The sequence below is a fragment of the Manihot esculenta genome, chromosome 8 (genome assembly GCF_001659605.2).
Source record: "Manihot esculenta cultivar AM560-2 chromosome 8, M.esculenta_v8, whole genome shotgun sequence".
NCBI classification, from domain to species: Eukaryota; Viridiplantae; Streptophyta; class Magnoliopsida; order Malpighiales; family Euphorbiaceae; genus Manihot; species Manihot esculenta.
Window position 1 is genome coordinate 18,169,403 of NC_035168.2, and position 24,020 is coordinate 18,193,422.

At 38.2% G+C, this 24,020-nt stretch overlaps 1 long non-coding RNA gene across 1 annotated transcript; it reads right to left on the reverse strand.

Moving 5' to 3' along the window:
• Window positions 1–5,879: 5,879 nt before the first annotated feature.
• Window positions 5,880–7,730, reverse strand: LOC110620536. The gene is made up of 2 exons (XR_002488833.2): window positions 7,107–7,730; window positions 5,880–6,271 (listed from the first exon to the last, which is right to left on the reverse strand). It is a non-coding gene; the product is annotated as an uncharacterized LOC110620536 (long non-coding RNA).
• Between the last annotated feature and the right edge of the window lie 16,290 nt (window positions 7,731–24,020).

Consider the following 24,020-nt stretch of genomic DNA (forward strand, 5'->3'; position numbering starts at 1 on the left):
TTACATGACTTATGTTTGGACTTAGTTCCTATCATGTGCTTGCATAAGGTATCCTAGGATCTTAGTGTTAGCCTGACTATTCACGGTTATTCCCTATAGCTATCTAACATTAAGATGTGTTAGTAATATGTTCTACGGCTAATCTGTTAGTTATACTTAGATATTATTTTTCATGTATTTTAAATATTTAAATACATTATATAAAGATTGTTATTTAATTTTATTATTAATTTAATTGAAATTCGAGTAAAGATATAATTCATGATACTATATTACTGATTAAAGGAAATTATATTTGTGATTATAATTGTGAGATTCCAATTGTATTTAAGTAATATTTCCAAATATTTATAGTCGATATTTTTATCATAATTGAACAATAATTAAAACTGTTGAGAACGGTATATATCATGTTTTTTTCCTTTTAAGAGAAGCAACTTATCTTATAAATTGAGATATGTGAGATATCTAGAATTAATATAGATATTTATTTTATAAATAAGTGCTGCATGAGAAAAATAACTTTTATTTATAGATTATTCAAGTGATGGTTGTGTAAGTGATCATTTGACTTGAAATCAATAAATAATTATAGAGACTTTTATGTTTTAATTCATTTTACACGTTATTTAGTTTATAAGTAACAAATATGGAAGAATTTGATATATTAGGAACAGTATGAATATATGAAGGTATTTATATGATTGAGATAACATTCATCGCCCTAGATTAAATTAGAGAATGTCTCATTTGTTCTATACTAGTATTGATCATGAAATCTCTGCGCAAGGTGGAATGAAATGAAATTAACAAATAAGATTTGAAATTTTATTCAATCGGCCAATGATCAATAAATAAGACCTAATATGATTTAAGATTATAGATACATCACATGTATTAAATGTTAAATAAGCACATTTGTGATGGAAGAATATTAATTACACCGATAAACTATACACTTAAAATTAAGTCAAACCACTTTTAACATTTTAAATATTTAGATAATCTTGACATGTTATTAAACAATATTCTTGATTTTTAAATTAATTAAATAGTTAATTATATTTGTTGTCAATATATTTATAATTTAATGGATCACACACAAAAAGAATTATATGAGAAAATAAAATGTGAAGTTAAATCAAATAGGATTTGATTGCATATGAATTGATATTAGGATAAAATTATAATTTGAAAGAATTACGATTTTGATTTAATTAACTAAATAGGTATTTAATTAAAATTGTCTTAGATTTATATGACTTATTTATTAAAATTTTGGACTATAATTATAATTTATTTATATAAAAGCTTGTTCGAAAGCCTTCAGAATTTATAGGGAATGCATAAAATTAGCACTCAAAATCGCTCCCCTTCTCAAATTTTTAGAATGATTCTAAGATTTTTTTATTATTATTTTATATATACATCGTTAAAGACCGGATACTTAGATGTTTTGTAGTTTGTGATATCCTAACCAAATTCAATGATCCCGTATATATATTAAAAAAATAAAAAATATTTATTTTATCTGTAATATTATTATTATTTTTATTTAAAAGTGATTCATATTAGTAATTAAAGTGTATCAGAGTTTCGTTAAAATAATTAAAGTGTAACAGTTGATTATGTTTATTATTGAATTAATCTGATTAAATTTTGTATGCTAAAAGTTGTGATTTTGAAAATTTTGTGGGATCAGAAATTAAAATTATTTTGATTTTTAATTTTAATTGTTTATTAAGATTAAGTAAAATAAAAAATAAAAAAAACAACTTGGATTCACGATGAACGGTCATCGTGAACCCGGCTTTTTGGCAGGCCAGTTACAGCTCGAGTACGCCCACCGACGAGCGTCGCGCGCCTGTCGCCGGCGATGCTTGGTGGTTGGCGCGGCTGAGACAAGCAGGCTTGAAGTCGCCGGGAGAAGGGAGTGGCATAGCGATCCGCTGAAGCGTTAGATTGCAATTCCCTTCACGAATCCCTTCGGCGATGGAGATGCCGATCGGCGCGTCTGTCTCCTCGGCAACGCGTTGTCGCCATGCGATGGTCGGCAGCGTCGCCTTCTCGGGAGCTGGCCTGATGTCGCGGTCGGCCGTTCTGCGTGTGACGGCCGGGAGCTTCAAGGCGAAGATAGATCTCGGCTCCTCGCGATTTCTGTAAATCGCGAGCTCACCGATGATCTGCCGGTGTCGGGATGGTCTTGCCGGAAGGTGCGCAAGCTAGCGCGGCCTCCGGCGACCTGTGCTGACGGCTGGACGTTCGGGCGGGCGGCTGGATAGCATGCGGCGGCTAGGGCTTCGTAAGGAAGAAGATGAACTTTTAACTAAATTACGATTTGATCCCTGTAACTTTTTGAAAGTTTTCAAGAAAGTCTTTTTGGGCTTAAAAAATTATTTAAAAATATTTTTGGTCTATAAATTAAATGGCTATTTAATTTAAAATAGCTTTTATTGATTTGGACCATTTAAATATTTTAAAAATAATTAAAATTAATTTTAATATATTTTTTAACATGAATAAAATTGTTTTATTCATTAAATTAATTTTCAAAATTAAATATTAAATTTAATTTTATAATTTAATGTTATGATTAATTTTTTAATATAATTAGATTTTTGAATAAAATTATTTTATTCATAAATTATTTTTTATTGATACTAAAATTAAAATATTAAATTATTTAATTTTTAATTTTAGCCAATAAAATTAATAATAAATATAAAATAAATTAATGGTTAATTTATATACATTTAATATGATTTATTTGCCTGATGGATGGTTATAGATAAATTTTAAAAGGTCCAATGTGTTTGGATAAATGATTGAATCATTTTGATAATTTTTAAATATGGTTATGTATCCTGTCTTTTTTTTTTATTCTGGATTGTAAAATTCTATTTTTTTATCTAACTCTTCTTGAAAGTAACTTAAGATTTTTTATTCTAATTATATAATAGTTATATTATTAGAATATATAGATAAACATATTTTTGTAATTCAATTAAAAAATGAGACATTAAAAAATTATAAGAAGTATTGGTCGTGATGCATTATAGGAACCTTTTTTGACTTATAAAGATTAAAAAAGTAGCCACATATATTTTTAAATCATAGAGTTCCCTTTATAGCTCAATAAAATTATTTTTAAAATGTCCATAATTATCCAATTAGAATGACATGTTCTTAAGGGGGAGAATGTAAGACCCGGCTAGACCCCGGCATCGGAATTCCAACTTTCCGGCGGAATCTCCGTTGGAATCCGGAAATCTCAGATGTCGGAGCCTTCTAGAAGGGTAAAATAAAGGTTTTCTAAAATGTTTTTAAGTGTTTTATGGTTTTAATGCAAAAGAAATTGAGTTTTGAAAAGAAAAGACCATGGAGGCGGAGCCCAGGTTCGGCTGCCGAACATGGATAGTTTAGGGGGCACGTTAGGCTTCCGAAAGTGGCTTTCTTTCGGCCGCCGAACGTGGTGAAGTTTTGGAAGTAGCTTTGGCCGTCGAAGGAGGTCTGGCCGGCCACCTATAAAAGGCCCTTAGATCGAAAATGGGTGAGTTTCTCCCCATTCTTGAGCTAGGGTGAGTTCATGTCCTCCTTTGGTTGTTTTCATGCTTTTTCTTCAAATCCCTCAAGTTTTCATGAGTTGTGTCTTTGCTTTGAAGAGTTCTAAGCTTTGATCAAGTTTTGGGAGCTTAGAGACCCAATGAGTTCTTTCCTCCTATCTCCAAGTTAGGGATCGCACCAACCCTCGATCTTCAAGAGGTAAGTGTAGATCCACACCCTTTTCTTTGTTTTAAGTAAGTTTTAAAGAGTTTTAATGCTTGTGTGTGGGTAGATGTGCATGTTAAGGTTTATATGGGTTTTATGCTTAATGTATGTTTATGTGATGTTTGTGTTGGGTGGTATAAGTTAGTTTATGCCCTATATGCATGTGGGAGTGTGTATGCATGTTTGGGAGAGAGCATGTGAGGCTTTGGGTTGTTTTGGAAGGTTGGGAGGCTGTTTGTGCATGAGGAAGCTGAGTTCTGCCATTTTGGAAGAACTCAGGTTCGACAGCCGAAAGGACTTTCGGCCGCCGAACCTGCCTGTGGTGGCTTGTTTTGGCTGCCGAACCCTGCCCCCGAAAGTTGGACTTTCGGCTCTGGAGGGGAGTTTCGGCCGCCGAAGGTGCCGCCGAACATGCATGAGTTTCGGCTCTGGAACCACTTTCGGCCGCCGAAGGTGCCGCCGAAAGTGGCTGAGTTTCGGCTCTGGAGGGACTTTCGGCCGCCGAACCTGCAGCCGAAAGTGTCCTGTTCAGCCTTCTTTTGCATGATTTCTATGATGTTTTAGGGGGTTTTTGGGGAGATGTTTAGAGTCCTATTAGAGTATGTTGGGTCCCTCATTTGAGTCCACCTGTGTAGGATCGGATCTGAGGAACCGAGGTGATCAGCAGTGAGTTAGCTGCTCCAGAGTTAGTAAGCGTCAGCCAGAGGTGAGTAGAACATAACTCTTATTATATTAAAGAAATCAAATGTTTTAAGCATGTTCATGCATCATGAATACCATGTTATGTAATAGGTTGCTTGCATTAGAATTCACGAATATGTTGCATTGCATAATTCGATGATGATTATGTGGATGAATATTGAATGATCCTCTAGCCCTCTGTACGATATGATATGATATGTTATGACATGAGATAGAAAGACCAGGCGTGGCCGTATCGCCCCTGGCAATATGTTATATGTAAGAGAAGACCAGGCGTGGCCGTATCGCCCCTGGCATAGTCGGACATGTTATGATATGAGCTATGTAAGAGAATACCAGGTGTGGCCGTATCGCCCCTGGCATAGTTGGACATGTAATGATATGAGATGTAGAGGGCTATTGGTGACAAGTCCATCCTTGATGTGTATTGTTTGTGATGTAATGCATTTCATGATGGCATATGTTAAAATGTTTCCTTTAAATAGTTCTGCTCACTGGCCTTTATAGCTCACCCCTCTCCCCTAACCCCAGGTTTGCAGGGACAGAGATAGTTCAGGAGGTCAACAGGTTATGGCTATGGTTATGTTTTGTAATAGAATAGTAGTGGACATGATGTAATGTAAGGATGTGAAATAAAATGTAAAATGTTATAATGTAATGTAAATGTTAGAGTTGTGCTTTGCCCTAGTCATGTATGGTTAATCCCTCTTGACACATGATGTCATGTTAATGTATAAATGATGATGTTTTTGTAAACCAAGCTTAATATATGATATGTTACCCCATTGGAGCATTTGATGAGGGCTCCAGTGTGGGGTTTTATGATTATGAATTTGTGCATGCACAGGTTAAGTTTGGAAATTGAAAGGAAAAGTTTAAAGTTTTATGAAATGTTTGATCATGTATGGGATTATACCAGTTGTACAAAATGTATGTTAGGCTTGCTACGGGTCCCGGTGGCCTTAAGCCGATCTGGATCCTAGCGCCAGTAGCGGTCCGGTTTCCGGGTCGTTAGAACACTACTTGGGCTATCGAGTTGGTAACTAAATAACTAAATGACTAGAGGAGTGGGTCATAGGAGTGCATTAATTTTACTTTTCTACTTTTTGCTTTTGCTGTTTTTTTTTGCTTTTTTTCTTGATGACATTCCTTAATTTTAACATAAACATATGGTTTAAACAATGTTTTTAAAGTCATTCTTGACAAGGGGTAGTAATTCATTTAAAAGATCGTGCATTCATTATCAAACTATTAAAATAAGAACCATACTTTAGGAACTCTCAAAACAAGCCTAAAAAAAATAATAAAATGAACAAGGATAAATTTACTCTATTTAGGCTAGCATACAAATGGTATAAAAACTTAAATTCTTTGATAAGGACATCTAACTTCTCATGGCAAGTAGGAACTATAAAAAAATTAGAGAATTGAAAAAATTGACAAATTAGCGAGTGCAAGTACTGAGAAACAGAAAAAACAGAGCACGAGTACAAGCTTGGGTAAGCCTTTAACAGCAAGCAGAAAAAATTTGTGCAGAACAACAAATAGAAGAGAAAATACAGCAGAAAAATAAGTACATCAGCCAATACAATAAAAATAATTCTATTCCAACTTCCCCCCCCCCACACTTACTCCTCGCATTGTCCCAGGATGGCATCCAATTTAGCATTAATGTGGTGCATTTTTGCCTCAATTCTGACTAGGCGGGCTTAATCATCGGGTGCTAGAGGTGCTACTGAGGGGGCTGGGGCTGACTTGTTCTCTGTCCGAAATAAACGCGATCGTGGTGGAATGATAGGACCTAGAAGACAAAACACAATTTCTTTCCTCTCGTTGAGGTAAAGTAAGCCCATAGAGTTAAGTACATGTATATCAAGAGGAAGACTATGCTCAACAATGCGCAAATCAGTATACTCTGTGTCAAGCAAACCCAATCCTACAACTAGCATAGAAATCACGGAACTTAGATAGATGCCATACCCAACATCAAAAATATTCTTAAACTAGGAGGCTAATCAAAAACCAAAATTAACTTTACTCCTATTCAACATGCACCACATAAAGAAGAGTTCATATTTGGTCACCTTTGTGGGATCTTTATTTTTCCCAGAAAATATATAACAAAGGAACCTGTGAATGTACCTAAGGGCAGGGCTCTAAATATCATTTGCTTTAGATTTCCCCCATTTAAACCCAAGTGCAGGATTCCCTGTTAATTCTTTGTATACCGAATTTGGATCTCAACCAGCTGGATAATCACACAAGGAATCCAAATATTCATCAGTTTTAACATAATCATCATCATAAATACCCAAGTGCAGATTAAAACTTGTAATTGAATAATGTATCATTTTATTCTGCAGCCTAAAACGAACGATAGGTACATTTAAATTAAAATTGTGCACATCAAAAGAGAACTCAAAGGTAGCATAAAATTCACAGCATAGCTCAACATAAGAGGGGCAGTTTATTGCAAAAAATTTTCCTCCATCCAATATTATCAATTAAAGCATAAACTTCATTAAGCAATTGCAATTGGGTCAAGGCAGTATCATTTATGCTTTTGCAAGAATAAATATCAGAATGGAGAAAGGCTTGATATCTGGCCTTATCGTCGCCCTCAAAATTGAAGTTACCGTGTAGTTTGTGTTCATCCGGTAAGTATCTGGATTTACCGCCGGCTATCCTGGGCATTCTTTTTTTCTGTTTCTTTTTTGGAGGAGAAGCGAGCTGAACCTCCTCATTACTGGTGTCCTCTACCTCCTGTGCTGGTCCTGTGGTATCTTTTTCACTGTGGCTACAGGTTGTGTCCACACTACTGCTTTATGTGGAAGCTTCCAAGACCAATATGGTGGTCTTTAGTTGCACTTTTCGGTCCTGTAGCTATTTTAGAATTTTAAGCTTGACCTCCCATTCATCATTTTCATCGGTGTGCACTTCATAGATGGGGATTTTGCCTTTCGTCTGTGAATGGGTAGCTCTCCCCATTGCGACTGGCATAGAAGCCGCCGATGGTGCCGAGGTTTCAGTTTGCAATGGTGCCATAGTGGTCTTTGTCGTCTTTCTAGTGGTTTGCTTTCTTATCAATGAAGTCGCTGCTGGATCTTACGAAGTTTAGCAATGGCATATGGATGAGGGTGCAGTGGCCGTCATTGTGTCAAACTGAGCCTCAGTGCGTTGGTGCTTCGCCATCACCATTCCTGCAAGAGAGAAAGTAGAGAGAAAAAGAGAGTTGACGGCACAGGAGCGAAGAAGAGAAAAGAAAAAGAAAGTAAGGGGTTTAGGGTTTTTATAAAAGTTAACAATAAATAATAAAAATAGTAAAAATAAAATTACCTTAGAGCAGTTATAAAACAAAGCAAAAAATATTTTACTACTCAAATAACTATTAAAGGCTATACATGATCTCTAAAAAATTCAAACTTTGTCCAGAAAATATAATTTGCTCCAAGGTAGAAGACAATGGAAAAAATAATAAAAGAACAAAAATTAAATGAGAGATAAAGACTTTAGTTCACGGACAGGCTTGGGCAAGCCTGTCACCTTAGGTTACCTCCCAAGCTGTGCCCTTATTTACTGTCCTAGGCTAGACTTTCTTATCTTCAAGCATCGACCTGTGGTACCTCCAGAACCATAATCTCTTCATTTTTAGGCTTGAACCCTTCATAGAAAAGTTTGAGCCTATGACCATTCACTTTAAAAATTTTTTCAGTTTCAAGACTTTAAATTTGCATAGCTCCATGGTTAAATGTCTTAATCACAACAAATGGACCAATCCATCGTGTCTTCAATTTCCCTAGAAATAGTTTTAATTAAGAATAAAAAAGTAAAACCTTTTGTCCCGCCCTAAAATGTTTTTGGGAAATTGATTCATAATGAAATATTTTGGTTTTTTCCTTGTAAATTCTGGCACTCTCATAGGCTTCATTCCTTATTTTCTCTAGTTCCTGCAATTGTAAATTTCGGTAGAACTTGCCTCAATTAGACTGATTTTCCATTGCTTTACTGTCCAAAAGGCTTTATGCTCTAGTTCAACTGGCAAATGGCAAGGTTTGCCATAGACTAGACAAATGGTGACATGCTTATTGGGTTTTTGTAGGCTATCCTATAAGCCCATAGTGCATCATCAAGGTGGTTGCTCCAGTCTCTCCTGTTAACACTGACAGTTTTCTCTAGGATTGACTTTATTTCCTGATTGGAAACCTTTGTTTGACCATTTTTCTGGAGATGATATGCTGCAGAGGTGCGATGAGTTACTCCATATTTCCTCAATAATGATTTGATCACCCTATTGTAAAAGTGCGTTCCTCGATCACTAAAAAGTAGTCATGGAACTCAAAACCCGGTAAATATATGATTTTTTAAGAAAATAGAAATAACTTTTGAATCATTAGTTCTAGTAGCCTTTGCCTCTACCCACTTTGAAACATAGTCAACAACAAGTATAATATATTGATTTTCAAATGACGAAGGGAATAGACCCATCAAATCTGTGCCCCATACATTGAAAATTTCAATTACCAGTATTGGTGCAAGGGGCATTTGATCTCAGTATCCCAAATTACTTGCCTTTTGACAATTGGAACATGCCTTACATAACATATAGGAGCCTTTGAATACATTGGGCCAATAGAGTCCACATTCTAGCACCTTCCTTATGTCCTCCTTGGACCGAAGTGTCCTCCACAAGCCTTTGGGTGGAAAAAATGAAGAATGAACTCCATTTCACTTTCAGGGACACATGTTCTCACTATTTAGTCAGCATAAAATTTCTACAAGTGCAGCTCATCCCAAACATATCGTTGTGCATCATGTTTCAATTTTTCTTTTCTGCTTCTTGACATTTTGCTAGAAAGCTTCTAGTCACTATATAGTTCACCAGATCTACATACCAAGGGCTCACTACTTGCGCAGAAAATAAATGTTCGTCAGGAAATTCATCTTTTAAAGGAAATTCATCTTGAGGTTGAAATAAATGACTTAGGTGATCAACCACCAAGTTTTATGATCCCTTTTTATCTTTTATCTCAAGGTCGAATTCCTGCAACAACAACATCCATTGAATTAGTCATGGTTTCACTTCTTTCTTTTTTAAGAGGTACTTCAACGCTACATGGTCAGAAAACACAATTACTTTAGTACCTAATAAATATGATCTAAATCTTTCTAAGGCAAAGACAATTGCTAAAAGTTCTTTTTCAGTGGTAGTATAATTGCTCTGGGCCTTATCTAAAGTTCTAGATGCATAACATATAACGTGAGGTTTTCTATCAATTCGTTGATTAATAACGGCTCCTAAGACATAATTGGTTGCATCACATATTATTTGAAATGGATATTCTCAATTCGGTACTTGCATGATGGGAGCAGCAACTAGCTTTTATTTTAGAGTGTCAAAGGCTTCTCAACACTTTTCATCAAAATTAAACAGTACATCCTTTTGCAAGAGCTTGCATAATGGTTGAGCAATCCTTGAGAAGTCTTTGATAAAACTCTTGTAAAATTCTACATGACCAAAAAAAGATCTAATGTCCTGCACATAAGTAGGCTATGGTAAAGCCTTAATCATATCAATCTTAGCCTTATCAACCTCAATTCCTCTTTTAGACACTATATGACGTAAAATTAAACCTTGATCCACCATGAAATGATATTTTTCATAATTCAAGACTAAATTAGGCTCCAAACATCTTTTCAAAATGTGAGTGAGGTTGATTAGACATTCATCAAATGAATTACCATAAATTGTAAAGTCGTCCACAAATTCCTCTATTATCTTCTCAACAAATTTCAAAAATATACTGACCATACACCTTTGAAAAATTACTGGTGCATTGTAGAGCCCAAAGGCATTCTTCTATAGGCGAAAGTGCCAAATGGACATGTGAATGTGATAGAGCATAATTTAGACCACTTTATCATGATATTACTGATGTTCATTTACACTTTTTCTGCCTAATTTTGTGATTTTAATCTTATTCTGTAGAAAATGGTGTAAAGAGACAATTTAGTGAAAATGCCCCTAAAACTGCCTAAAATGGAGCAAAGAAGAGCAAGCATGCCAAGTGCAACTTGAAAGGAGCCAAATAAAGAAAGTAATTTGAAATTCAAATTTCAAATCATTAAGAGAATTTAAAATTCAAAATCAAGATTCAGCTAAATAAGAAAAGTGGCAAATAAGGAAAGTGCATTCAGCAGAGCAGTTTGAAATTCAAATCTTTAAGAATCCCGTCCCTTATTGAAGAAGCCAAATTTTATGAAGATGCACATTCAAATTTGAAATTCAAATTCAGCTTGTCAAGGAAGCCAAAGAAGACACACATGCCACCTCAAGTCTTGCACATTCAAAATTCAAAACTCAAAAGGAGGCTCCACCTCATTAATGCAAGGCATGGGCGATATGGGCAGCTTTTGGACAGCCAAGAGTTCAACTTGGGCAGCAAGGAAGATCTAGAGCAACACAAGAACTCTATAAAAGGATCACTTGAAGGACCAGCAGCCTCTCTCCCCACTCTTCACATTCGGCCGCCCAAGCTCCAAGGCTCTCCATCTTCGGTTCTTCATCTCTTCTTCTCCTTTTCTTTATTTTCTTATTTTGGTTCAGCCATGAGTGGCTAAAATCTTTTATTCTAGTTGAAGATTAGGCGAAACTTTGATTATATTATGGATTGTGAGATCTGAGCATACATTGTTATCTTTGGTTTATTCAATATTTATGCAATTTCATGCTTGATTCCATTATTGCTTTGTTATTATGATTAATGTGGCCACTTGATTCTTGATTGCAAAGTAATATGTTGTTAGTTTGAATAATTTTGAGTCCGTAATTGCTTGGATTATTCAAACACTAGAACACTTGGTGTAAAAACTAAGGAAGTTGCATAATCTAGCAATATCACCATGCGTTTGGGTAACTAGAATTAGGTCTCTCTATTTTTTAATGCAATTGACAGTTGTTTTGATGCCTAAGGCCCAAGGACGTTCCTTGGCAACTTATTGATTAGTAATTAATTAGAGGACGTTCCCTAATTGGTTTATGCTTAAGGAGAGATGTGGCGGTGAGAAGCGTCTTTCATCTCCATAACTAATTTATTGAATCAAACAAAGGAACCTAAGTTTCAATGATCAATCCCAACAACTGAAGTGGATCCAATTCTTCAACTAGAGCTTTTCTCATTATTTAATCTCTTTATTTTTATTATTTGCCTTCTTTTATTGCTTTCAGTGTTACATCAATTCAGTCAATCTCAAAGCCCCCCTTTTTACTTTTATTGTCAGTTTATTCCGCTTTCAGTTTAATTTGCTTTCAGTTTGCTTGCTTTCAGTTTACTCTTTTGGTTTTGATAAGAAAGATAGGTAAGTTTTCAATTCCCTATGGATTCGATCCTTTCACTACTATCTACAGTTGTAAGATTGTTGATAACCAGAAAAGTTATTTTTGACCGGCTTCGACAACCGACAGTCAAAAATTGGCATCGTTACTGGGGAATTGATTTAACTAATTTATTTTTCTTTCATGACCAGATCTGGACACAAGGAGACTCTGCCTTACGATCCAGAAATTGAGCGCACAATCAGGAGATTAGGGAAGCAAGCAACTCGGCTTTGGGAGACAACTGAAGCTGAATCTGTGCAGGAAGAGCCACCCATCGCAAATCCCACTTCTGAAGCCTCTGAATCGCATCACCAAGCTGCGGAGATGGCTGAAAACGTGGCACAACCTGCTGCCCCTGCTGAAAATGTTGTCCGTGGGGAAATAATACATGAAAATCCAGCAATAAGGCCCCTAATGCCAAGAGAAAGAACAATGAGAGAGTTAGCAGCCCCTATAGGTGATCAAGCACCTCTTTGCATCACTTATCCACCTTTGATAGTTCCTTTTGAACTCAAAACAGGTTTGATTCATCTACTCCCTAAATTTAGAGGTTTAGAGAATGAAAATCCACACAAGCACTTAAAAGAATTTAACATTGTCTGTTCATCCATGAGGCCGCAAGGCATAACTGAAGAACATGTTAAATTGAGAGCTTTTCCTTTTTCACTTGATGATTATGCCAAGGATTGGTTGTTTTACTTACCACCTAGATCTATCACCTCATGGGATGATATGGTAATAGCCTTTCTGAACAAATACTTCCCAACTTCTAAAGCCATTGGCATAAGAAGAGAGATCAGTAGCATTAGGCAAAAACAATCTAAGGATTTATATAACTATTGGGAAAGGTTTAAAAGATTGTGTACAGGTTGCCCTCAACATGATATTTCAGACAAGTCACTCATAGAATTCTTCTATGGAGGTTTGCTACCATCTGAAAGGAGATTCATTGATGTAGCATGTGGAGGTTCCATTGCAGATAAAACACCTAGGGAGATGAGAGGGTTGATCTCAACACTTGCAGCCTCATCTAGGCAATATGGAGAAGAAAAGCAACCGCAGAGAGGAGCCAATGAGGAAAGAGTAGATGTACTTACCTCATTGGCTCCTCTCTGCAATTGCTTTTCTTCTCCATATTGCCTAGATAAGGCTGCAAGTGTTGAGATCAACCTCTCATCTCCCTAGGTATTTTATCTGCAATGGAACCTCCACATACTACATTAATGAATCTCCTTCGGATGGTAGCAAACCTCCATAGAAAAATTCTATGAGTGACTTGTCTGAAATATCATGTTGAGGACAACCTGTACACAATCTTTTAAACCTTTTCCAATAGTCATATAAGTCCTCAGATTGTTTTTGCCTAATGCTACTGATCTCTCTTCTTATGCCAATGGCTTTAGAAGTTGGGAAGTATTTGTTCAGAAAGGCTATTACCATATCATTCCATGAAGTGATGGATCCGGGTGGTAAGTAAAACAACCAATCCTTAGCATAATCATCAAGTGAAAAAGGAAAAGCTCTCAATTTAACATGTTCTTCAGTTATGCCTTACGGCCTCATGGATGAACAGACAATGTTAAATTCTTTAAAGTGCTTGTGTGGATTTTCATTATCTAAACCTCTAAACTTAGGGAGTAGATGAATCAAACCTATTTTGAGTTCAAAAGGAACTGTCAGAGGTGGATAAGTGATGCAAAGAGGTGCTTGATCACCTATAGGGGCTGCCAACTCTCTCCTTGTGCTTTCTCTTGGCATTGAGGCCTTCAAGGCTGGATTTTCTTGTATTATTTCATCATGGACAGCATGTCCAGCATGGGCAACAGGTTGTGCCACGTTTTCAGCCATCTCCACGGTTGGGTGATGCGATTCAGAGGCTTCAGAAGTGGTCTCTGCGATGGGTGGCTCTTCCTGCGCAGCTTCGGCTTCAGTTGTCCCCCAAAGCCGAGTTGCTTGCTTCCCTAATCTCCTGATTGTGTGCTCAATTTCTGGATCGTAAGGCAGAGTCTCCTTGTGTCCAGATCTGGTCATGAAAGAAAAACAAATTAGTTAAATCAATTCCCCAGCAACGGTGCCAATTTTTGACTCGCGGTTGTCAAAACCGGTCAAAAATAACCTTTCTGGTTATCAACAATCTTGCAATTGTAGATAGTGGTGAAAGGATCAAATCCACAGGGAATTGATACTTACCTATCTTTCTTATCAAGACCAAGAGAACACACTGAAAGTGAACTGAAAGTAAAGTAACTGAAAGCAAAGTAAACTGACAATAAAAGTAAAAGGGGGGGTTTTGAGATTGATTGAATTGATCTAATACTGAAAGCAATAAAAGAAGGCAAATAATAAAAATAAAGAGATTCAATAATGAGAAAAGCTCTAGTTGAAGAATTGGATCCACTTTAGTTGTTGGGATTGATGATTGAAACTTAGGTTCCTTTGTTTGATTCAATAAATTAGTTGTGGAGATGGAAAGTGCTTCTCACCACCACATCTCTCCTTAAACATAAACCAATTAGGGAACGTCCTCTAATTAATTACTAATCAACAAGTTGCCAAGGAACATCCTTGGGCCTTAGGCATCAAAACAACTGTCAATTGCATTAAGAAATAGAAAGACCTAATTCTAGCTACCCAAAAGCATGGTGATATTGCTAGATTATGCAACTTCCTTAGTTTTTACACCAAGTGTTCTTGTGTTTGAACAATCCAAGCAATTACGGACTCAAAATTATTCAAACTAACAATATATTACCTTGCAATCAAGAATTAAGTGGGCACATTAATCATAATAACAGAGCAATAATGGAATCAAGCATGAAATTGCACAAATATTGAATAAACCAAAGATAACAATGTATGTTCAGATCTCACAATCCATAAAACAACCAAAGTTTCACCTAATCTTCAACTAGAATAAAAGGTTTCAGCCACTCATGGCTGAAACAAAAATCAAAAACAAGAAAAGAAGAAGAGGAAAAGGAACCGAATGGAGAGAGTGAGAGCCTTTGCGCTGGCCGACTGGAGAGAAGGGAGAGAGGGTGTGCGACAGCCTTAGGAGATGTTTATATAGAGTTTAGATGCTGCTCTAGGTCTTCCTTGCTGCCCAAGTTGATGTCCTTGCTGCCCAAGATGCTGCCCATACCGTCCAACCTTGCATTGATGAGGTGGAGCCTCTCTTTGAATTTTGAATTTTGAATGTGCAAGACTTGAGGTGGCATGTGTGTCTTCTTTGGCTTCTTTGACAAGCTGAATTTTAATTTCAAATTTGAATGTGCATCTTCTAGAGATTTGGCTTCTTCAATAAGGGAAAGGATTCTTGAAGATTTGAATTTCAAACTGCTCTACTGAATGCACTTTCCTTATTTATCACTTTACTTATTTAGCACTTTCCTTAATGAGCTGAATCTTGATTTTGAATTTTGAATGCTATTGAGGATTTGAAATTTGAATTTCAAATTACTTTCCTTATTTGGCTCCTTTCAAGTTGCACTTGGCATGCTTGCTCTCCTTTGCTCCATTTTAGGCAATTTTAGGGGCATTTTCATCAAATTGTCTCTTTACACCATTTTCTGCAGAAATAGATCAAAATCACAAAATTAGGCAGAGAAAGTGTAAATTAACATCAATATCAGAAATAGATCAAAATCACAAAATTAGACAGAGAAAGTGTAAATTAACATCAATATCATCATGATAAAATGGTCTAAATTATGCTCTATCATAGCCACTTGGACAGGTGACCAACTGAAAATATATACTTTCACATCAAAAGGTTGGTGACTTTTTCAAGCAAGATTTAAGTGCAAAAGGCTGAATAGAGTACTTCAAGGTAAGGGCAAATCAGTCTGAAAGCTAGAAAGAGTCTTAACTGAACAATAATATGTGCATGTGTAATCTCTCTCTTGAGGAAAACAAATACTAGCCATAGTATGTAAAGGGAGACAAGGAAAGAAGGTGAGTAACCTTGATGCATACATTCTTCACTGTAATGATTCAAAGTAGATATCTAGAGTAAGAGCTTAAGTGGAAATAAAGGATCAAGTAACAAAGAGAGCTTGTTTGACTATGTTTATTTGCTTGAGGACAAGCAAAATGCTAGGTGTGAGGGTATTTGATAGAGCATAATTTAGACCACTTTATCATAATATTATTTATGTTCATTTATACTTTTTCTACCTAATTTTGTGATTTTAATCTTATTCGGCAGAAAATGGTGTAAAGAGACAATTTGGTGAAAATGCCCCTAAAACTGCCTAAAATGGAGCAAAGAAGAGCAAGCATGCCAAGTGTAACTTGAAAGGAGCCAAATAAGGAAAGTAATTTAAAATTCAAATTTCAAATCCTTAAGAGAATTCAAAATTCAAAATCAAGATTCAACTAAATAAGGAAAGTGCATTCAGCAAAGCAGTTTGAAATTCAAATCTTCAAGAATCCCGTCCCTTATTGAAGAAGCCAAATCTTATGAAGATGCACATTCAAATTTGAAAGTCAAATTCAGCTTGTCAAGGAAGCTAAAGAAGACACACATGCCACCTCAAGTCTTGCACATTCAAAATTCAAAATTCAAAAGGAGGCTCCACCTCATCAATGCAAGGCATGGGCGGCATGGGCAGCTCTCGGGCAGCCAAGAGTTCAACTTGGGTAGCAAAGAAGATCTAGGGCAACACAAGAACTCTACAAAAGCATCACTTGAAGGACCGGCAGCCTCTCTCCCCACTCTTCACATTCGGCCGCCCAAACTCCAAGGCTCTCCATCTTCGGTTCTTCATCTGTTCTTCTCCTTTTCTTTATTTTCTTGTTTTGGTTCAGCCATGAGTGGCTGAAACCTTTTATTCTAGTTGAAAATTAGGTGAAACTTTGATTATTTTATGGATTGTGAGATCTGAGCATACATTGTTATCTTTGGTTTATTCAATATTTATGCAATTTCATGTTGATTCCATTATTGCTTTGTTATTATGATCAATGTGGCCACTTGATTCTTGATTACAAGGTAATATGTTGTTAGTTTGAATAATTTTGAGTCCATAATTGCTTGGATTGTTCAAACATAAGAACACTTGGTGTAAAAACTAAGGAAGTTGCATAATCTAGCAATATCACCATGCGTTTGGGTAGCTAGAATTAGGTCTCTCTATTTCTTAATGCAATTGACAGTTGCTTTGATGCCTAAGGCCCAAGGACGTTCCTTGGCAACTTGTTGATTAGTAATTAATTAGAGGACGTTCCCTAATTGGTTTATGCTTAAGGAGAGGTGTGGTGGTGAGAAGCGTCTTCCATCTCCATAACTAATTTATTGAATCAAACAAAGGAACCTAAGTTTCAATGATCAATCCCAACAACTGAAGTGGATCCAATTCTTCAACTAGAGCTTTTCTCATTATTTAATCTCTTTATTTTTATTATTTGCCTTCTTTTATTGCTTTCAGTGTTACATCAATTCAGTCAATCTCAAAACCCCCATTTTTACTTTTATTGTCAGTTTATTCCGCTTTCAGTTTGCTTGCTTTCAGTTTACTCTTTTGGTTTTGATAAGAAAGATAGGTAAGTTTTCAATTCCTTGTAGATTCAATCCTTTCACTACTATCTACAATTGTAAGATTGTTGATAACCAGAAAGGTTATTTTTTACCGGCTTCGACAACCGCGAGTCAGAATGTCATTTTCACCTATCTTCTAGGGCCATTGGTCTTTGGTAAAAACTTGAAAAACCATCCAAACAACAAAAGTGAGATTTTTCTGCCATTCTTTCTAACATTTGATCAATAAAAGGTAAAAGAAAATGATCATTCCTAGTCACTGAATTTAACTTGCAATAGTCTATACAAACCCTCCACCTGTTTTGAATACGAGTGGGAATCGAATCTCCTTCTGAATTGATTATCACTGTAATTCCTGTCTTTTTGGGTATGATTTGGACTAGACTTATCCAAATGCTGTCAGAAACTGGATATATTATTTTTGCATCAAGTAATTTTAATATATCCTTTTTTACAACCTCCATCATAGGGGAGTTCAATCTTCTTTGTGCTTCCCTATTTGGCTTACTATCCTCTTCGAGGAGGATCTTGTGCATGTATGTAGAGGAACTTAATCCCTTGAGATTTGCGATTGTCCACCCAACAGCTTCCTTATACTTTTTCAATACTTGAACAAGTTTATCTTCTTCACCCTCACTTAGCTTATTAGAAACTATGACCAGAAGTGTGTTGTTACTCCCTAGAAATATATATTTCAAGTGCGTAGAAAGTGATTTTAGCTCAATTTTCGGTGCCTGAAGAATAGAAGGAAGAAGTTTGTGGTGAGTTTCGGGTATTGAAAGCGAGTTAAAAGTACTTACCTTATGGTTCAATGTGTCCAATGAGTGGACTATTTCTATGATCTCCTCATTGAGTTGAGATGTGCTATTGTCAAGGTAGTCCAATGTCAAGTTTTCAGTTAGAACTACCTCCAACTTGTTTCCCTTGCTTAATTCAAATGCTTCTTGAGCGAGAGGATCAATAACATCTATGCTACAAAGAGAAAAATTATCACCAGGATATTTCATTGCATCATAGACATTAAACTTTACCTCATCTCCGTCAAACTCTATCGTGAGCATGCCTTCATGCACGTCGATCTTTATTCTAGCTGTGCTAAGGAATAGTCTTCTTAATAACAAATCAGTGGAGTTAGATAAAGTGTCATCTTTTATGTCTAAGACGAAAAAGTCTGCTGGAAAAATTAATTTTTCCACTTGAACTAAGACCTCCTCTCATACGCCTTTAGGGTCGACTATTGATATCGGCGAGTTGGAGTGTGACTTCTGTTTGTTTTAAAGGACTTGCTGTAATACCCGACTAGATTCTGGCATCGGAATCCCTACTTTCCGGCAGAATCTCCATTGGAATCTGGCATTTGAGGATGTCAGAGGTTTCTAGAAGGGTAAGAGAAAGGTTATCTAAAATCTTTTGAAGTGTTTTACGGTTTTGAAAGAAAAAGGACTTGAGTTTTGAAGAGAAAAGACCAAGGGAAAAAAGTGCGGGTTCGGCCGCCGAAAGTGCCTTAGGTTTGGCCCCGAAAACCCCAAGTTCGGCCGCCGAACGTTGCATGGTTTTGCATGCAGGTTTGGCCGCCGAAGCTGAGGCGGTCAGCCGCCTATAAAGGGTCCTCAGTCGGTGAAATGGATCAGTTTTGCTTCCTTTTCCCTACCAGAGGTGAGTTCTTGTTCCCCTTGGATGGTTTTCATAGTTTTTCATTAAATCTTTTAAAGTTAAGTGAGTTTTATCCTTGTTTTGAAGGTTTTGCACTTTCATCGACTGAGGACCCTTTATAGGCGGCTGACCGCCTCAGCTTCGGCAGCCAAACCTGCATGTAAAACCATGCAACGTTCGGCCGCCGAACGTTGCATGGTTTTGCATGCAGGTTTGGCCGCCGAAGCTGAGGCGGTCAGCCGCCTATAAAGGGTCCTCAGTCGGTGAAATGGACCAGTTTTGCTTCCTTTTCCCTACCAGAGGTGAGTTCTTGTTCCCCTTGGATGGTTTTCATAGTTTTTCATTAAATCTTTTAAAGTTAAGTGAGTTTTATCCTTGTTTTGAAGGTTTTGCACTTTAAGCAAGGTTTTGGAGAGTTTGGAGCTTAGATCCTCCATAGCTCTAAGTTTGGATCACACCAGCCTTTGTTCTGCAAAAGGTAAGTATAGATCCTTAGTTTTAATAATGTTTTACATGAGTTTTTTGAAGGAAAAAGGGAGTTTATGCATGAGTTTGCATGGTTATGCATATTAGGGTTTATGGACCCTTTATGCTTTATGTTTGCTTGATGAGTTTGTTTGTTGGAGTTTAAGTTGTTTTAAGCTCCTATATGCTTGTGGTAGGAGTTATGCATGTTTTAGAGAGGTTGGCTGCATGTGTTGAGGGTTTGGAAGGTTTGGGAGACATGTTGTGCACGAAGCTGAGTTCTGGATGAACTCAGGTTCGGCAGCCGAAGGAGGATTTGGCCGCCGAACGTGCTGAGGAGGTGGCTTCGGCTGCCTAAGCTTGCTTGAGCTTGCCCCCAAAAGTTTGGACTTTCGGCTCTGGAGGAGAGGTTCGGCCGCTGAAGGTGCCGCCGAACATGCCCGAGGTTCGGCTCTGGAGGGAGCATTCGGCCGCCGAAGGTGCTGCCGAAGATGCTCTGTTCAGCCTTCCTTTGCATGATTTCTATGATTGTTATAGAATGTTTTAGGGGGTTTTTGGGGAATTGTATAAGAGTTATTTATCAGTTGTATAGAGTATGTTTGGTACCTCATTTGAGTCCTCCATTGTAGGATTGGACTCGAGGAACCGAGGTGTTTCGCAGTAGTAACTACATCAGAGTTAGAGGTGGCCCAGAGTTAGCCAAGCATTGGCTACAGGTGAGTGGAACTAAACTTGATGTTTTAAATTGAGACATGACACGCTTCTAGCATGATCCATGCATCATAAAATGCCATGTTATGTATTAGGTTGTGCTGCATTAGAATTCACGAATATGATGCATTGCATAAGATGTTATTCGTGTGGATGAATGTTGGATGATCATTAGCCCTTAATAGAAGCAGAGATACTATGAGACCAGATGAGATATGGCATGAGATAGCCATACCAGGTCGCTCTTAGACAGACCAGGTCACTCCTGGAACTGTGAGACAATCAGGTAAGAGTCAGTCAGTTAAGAGAAGTCCAGGTGACGACCTAGTCTCCCTGGCACAGTTGGACATATTGTTATATGTATACAGTAGAGGGCTAGTGGTGACAAGTTCATCCGTGAGATGATATGTTTGTGATGTGAAGCATTTCATGAAAGCATTTCATGAAAGCATGTAATGAATGAACTATTTTCTTGTTCCTCCTCACTGGACTGTAGTAGCTCATCCCACTCCCTTAACCCCAGTTTTGCAGGTTCCGAGAGAGCTATGGGAAATCAGAGTCAGCAAGAGTAAAGAGGAAATATATGCATGAATGTATGTTTGTAATAGAATAGTGGACATGATGTAATGAAAAGATTAGTGTGTAATGTAATGTATAGAACTGTACTATCAGATAATGGATAGAATTGTGCTTTACCCTAGTGTTTTTGCCTTAGTGTGGTGTATGATTAATCCTTTTGTACATGGATCCTGTTTTGCGTTTCTTGATGAGAAATGTGTGAAACCAGGCTTAATGTATGGCTTTGTTGAGATGCCAGTGTGTTGTGTTGGGAAGAAAGGGTATCAAATCCCTTGACCCAAGAGCATAACAATAAGGGAAGAAAGGGTTTTAATACCTTGACCCACAGCAGTCAGTAGTCTCTGGTATAGGCCCTGAGGGCTGTTTCAGATTTGCATATCTGAGTAGCAGTAGTTAAGCCTGGTAGGTTACAGGATTGTTGAGTATCTTTGATCATGTATGGGATTTATCAGGTACACAGAGCGTATAGTCGGCTTGCTACGGGTCCCGGCGGCCTTAAGCCGATCTGGATCCTAGTGCCAGTGATGGTTCGGGCCGTTACAGAGGGGTACCGGTTTTCGGACTGTTACAGATTGGTATCAGAGCATAGGGCCTCAAGAGTACGATGTGTTGAGCAAGGATGCTCAAGGAATAGAGATATCCCACATCGGAAAGAGGTGTTGTCTTGTATAGGAGGGTAAGCACAATAGGTAAAATCATGTCCACTAGGATAGGAAGTGGAGTCCTGACTTGCATGATGATGTGGAATGCCATGACGAGATACATGTGCATTATTGATATGTTATATTATATATGTGTTGTGGATTCGTGTGTTCTCACATGGATCATTTGATGTTTTGTGTGATGTTGTGCTTTTCAGAAACAGGATGAGAGGAACTCGTCGATCTGTTAGATTGACTGGAGCTCCGCCAGAGAATGAGGGCATGGATGCCCATCTTCCTATTCTGCAAAGGGCAACGTCAGGTAGATTAAGCAGAGAAGGTACATCAAGGGACCCTAGAAGGTCTTTTGATGAGAGTAGAAGGGGAGTAGCTCAGGGTGGTATGTCAGCGGATATGAGAAAATTAGAGGAGGATGAACAGAGAAGAGATGGTAGTCTGGGCATGAGTATGTTAGGAGAGGATATGGGTGAGTCCCAAGGAGGCACTCAGGCCTCGGGATTTGTTCCACCTCAGTATCCACCCTACCCGTGGGGGTCAGGGTATCCGATGGGTGGTACATCAGATTTCCCTAGTTATAACCCATATCCCACCATTATGCCCTATCCTCCCTTTTACCCGCCATATCCACAGTATACCATGTTTCCACCCTTCTTTTGTTACTCAGGTTCAGCAAACCCTACCCCAGGGAATGTTGCACCTCCTCCACCACCAGTATAACCAGTAGCCCCAGTTATCCAAACACCTAAGCCTAGTTCACCTGAAGGAAGTAAGGTAAAGATGACAGATTACCTAAAGTTGAATGTTCCTCAGTTTGAACCAGGTGATGACCCTTTGGAGTATTTTAGAACGGTCAAGATGATAACTGATGAGTTGGGAGCCAGTGAGAGTAGGGCCATTCAGATGGCAGGGTTCACATTGAAATGTAAAAAGGAAAGGGACTGGTTCAACCATTATGTGGACCCGAGGTTGGAAAGCTTATCCTGGGAGCAGTTTTCCACTGGGTTTGTAGGATGGGCTTTTCCAGATAGCTCAAAAGAGCGAAAGGAGGCTGCCGTAAAGAGTAAAAAGAAAGTCAGAAGCCTCAAAAGGTCACAGAAAAGTGAGTACTGGAAGCAGATAAAGTCTGATCTGGGAATAGGTGAGGGATCGAGCTCTGGTTTGACCAACTCCAGATGTTCGAGGTGCGGTAGGCCGCACAAGGGAGTCTGTCTAGTAGGGACAACAACATGTTTCAGGTGCGGACAGGAGGGACACATAGCACGTGAGTGTTCCACCGCGACAGTGAGATCACAGTCCCAGCAGACAGAGTGGCTCAGCCAGGAGCTCTAGTCATAGCGCTGGGTAGAGGTAGAGGGAGCGGGATCACTCCTTCTTCCACAGGTTCCCCAGGTGAAGGTCCATCAGTGCCAGCACGGATCTTCGCTTTGACGCAGCAGGAGGCTGACACATCGGACATGGCAGTGACAGGTATATTTCACTTCCATATGTTTTGATATGTTTGCTTTTAGAGACCCTGATGTTTCGCTTTCCTTAGGGCTTTAAGAGCCATAGAGAGTATGGGTTTGATAGCTTTTAGGATTAGAGTGTCCTCTTTGGGTCAGTGGACCCAAGTGTGATCCATCAGTGGCAGAGTTAGTCTGCCAGTTGAGTTCAGTGCTAGTTGTGAGTAGGTGCCTTCCAGCTGACCTAGTGGTTCTAGCATGACTGTTTGATGTCATTCTAGGGGTGGATGGGCTAGCTACTTAGAGTACTGCCTTAGATAGCAGAGGTAGAGTAGTCAGGCTTAGAGCTCAGGATGGATCACAGGTAGCCTGTTGAGGGGATAGCGTAGAGATGCCTAGACGTTTGATATCAGCCCTATAGGCTCTTAGGCTGTGCAGGAAAGGTGGTCAGAGGTGTCTTGTTCATGTTAGAGAGCATAAGAGTTAGTCAGATCAGGAGGGGAACCAGTTTTAGTGCCCGCAGCCAGAGAAAAGTTTTAGATGTTGTCCCAGACAAGTCGCCAAGTTTACCACCTGCTAAGAGAATAGAGTGGGATATAGGAGTGGTGTCTGGACCCAGAACCATTCCTAGTCTTCTCTGCAGGATGGCACCAGTAGAGTGAGAGAGATAGGAAAAGCCAGACGAGTAGTTGTGAGAGTTGGTAGACAAGGATTGTATTCGACTTAGTACCTCACCCTGGACTGTTCCGGAGTTGTGATGGGAGACGAAGGATAAATCCGTGAGACTTTGTTTCGACTGTAAGTCGTTGGACAAAGTCACTACCAGCAAGTAGCTGTTACCTTGGATCGACGATCTATGTTAGACCAAGTAAGAGTAGCCAGTGGTCTTTTCAGGATAGATCTGAAATCCAGGTACTATCAGGTAGGAGGAGAGTAACCAAGAAAGTAAGGACAGCGTCCAGGAAGAAATATGGGCACTAAGGGTTACGGGCTAGTAATGCCCTTATCGCATTCATGACTCTCATAAACAGAGGTTTTAGTGCGAGTCTGAATCACTCCGGTAGTGACAAGACCGTGATGAGATCCAGAAACACAGAGGAGAGTACTCATGATCAGAAAATAGT